The sequence below is a fragment of the Heterodontus francisci genome, unplaced genomic scaffold (assembly GCF_036365525.1).
Source record: "Heterodontus francisci isolate sHetFra1 unplaced genomic scaffold, sHetFra1.hap1 HAP1_SCAFFOLD_201, whole genome shotgun sequence".
Classification (NCBI taxonomy): domain Eukaryota; kingdom Metazoa; phylum Chordata; class Chondrichthyes; order Heterodontiformes; family Heterodontidae; genus Heterodontus; species Heterodontus francisci.
In genome coordinates, this window is record NW_027141653.1 from 3,317,793 (window position 1) to 3,319,472 (window position 1,680).

The 1,680-nt window shown below is 41.3% G+C and overlaps 1 non-coding gene across 1 annotated transcript; it reads left to right on the forward strand.

Annotated features, from left to right (window-relative positions):
* Window positions 1–584: 584 nt before the first annotated feature.
* Window positions 585–673, forward strand: trnaq-uug (transfer RNA glutamine (anticodon UUG)). The gene is given in 2 exon segments: window positions 585–621; window positions 638–673. It is a non-coding gene; the product is annotated as a tRNA-Gln (tRNA).
* The last annotated feature ends 1,007 nt before the right edge of the window (window positions 674–1,680 follow it).

Consider the following 1,680-nt stretch of genomic DNA (forward strand, 5'->3'; position numbering starts at 1 on the left):
TCCCGTCTTCTCAATCAAAAGACTTTTATTTTACTACAGTGATTCCCAGATTCCCAGCTGGTCCGTTGAGGATTTTGTTTTCACAGAAATATCTTGTTAAATATAAATCTGATTCCAACATGTCAGTAACAGGACAGAATGGGAACCTTTTAAAAGGATGAAGCAACTATTTCAGTGGCTTCTCACTGTCCCCCTGAAGCCTGTGTGAAGTGGAATTACCAAAAGTCTGTAATTTATTACTTCCACACCGAGTTTGAGTTATTTGTCACGTGAAAGATTGCTGAACGGAGTCTTTTACTGTCAGTTACGGATGAGAAGTTGACAAAAATTGGCAAAATAAAGCTGTTCATAAAATAGCACCAGCAATTTGAGTCGGTAAAAGCAAAATTGTGTTTTAAAAGTTTATTTAAACCGCTATGGGAAAATAGATTTTTATGTACTTTTCCAGTCGATCACTTCTTTTCCACAGTGAAATTGGCGGCTTTCACAAATTCAAATATTGTGCCAGGTTGACAGGTTCAGCCAATGATTTTTTGTATTTTGTGCTTCGAGGTTCTCTAATTGAATCATTCATGTGAGCTAATGGCCGTGTGGCCTAATGGATAAGGCGTCTGACTTTGGTATATTCCATGATGTTATCAGAAGATTGCAGGTTTGAGTCTTGCCACGGTCATTTTGACCCAAAGGGATTATGCAGGGCTTTGGGGATCGAGTCGGTGACTGAACAGATTGGAAACCCGACATGGACTAAATGAGGCGAATGGCCTCCTCATGTGCTGTCACTGACTTTATGAGAAGAAGGTGACCAATCAGAAGTGGGCTGGGGTTACAGCGGGCTCAAACTGCAGGAATTCCAGATCCCTGAATGACTGAGCTGAAACTGATCAGTTTCACTGCAGGAAACACCGTCACGGGCGAAATAACATCACAAATAATTCCATTTGACTAATTATTCAATTATAAAACAATGGGCAGATGTGATGGTGCGATGTTACTTTTCACTGTGAGGGGAGAATCCGCCATCTGGGTAAATCAGCAACTTTATAACATCGTCTGTACGTTTGGAAAAGAAACGATGAAAACTCTCCCCATAACCCTGGTGCGCTGGAAAGGCTCAATTCAGATATTGGAATATAACGAGAGCACAACATAAATAATTAACTGATATTTCCGGCATAAAACACACCCCAGCTCCCGTTCCCATGTCACTGCTGTCCCTATAAGGCGGTGGGTGACTCTGAAAAGAGACTTTGTTTTGTGTTTCTGCAGGAAAACCACAAAGATCCTCCCAGGCAGTGAAACACATCTTCCCAGAATCTCCATACCAGATTGAAACAGAAAACACAAAGACAGTGAGAAAGTTCCAGAGAGTTACTGAGCATTAAAACCAATTAAATAAACCAATTCCAGAGAGATGTTGGTGCAGGTTTTTCAGAGAGATTGTGGGTGGCTCTTAAAAGAGCCGTTGTGTTTCGAGTGTTTTCACTACATGGTGGAGTTTTACTTGGAGTTGATGTACTTGGTCACTCACTTTGTCCCTTCTCACATTCCGAGAGCTTTGTTGGGTGGAAATATTTATTCAGGCAGTTTCAACAGCTCAGAGCCGACATTGAGTTAGAAACCAGAAATGTGAGTACGGGACACAGACAAGGAATTGAGGCTGAACCTTCATAAATCTCA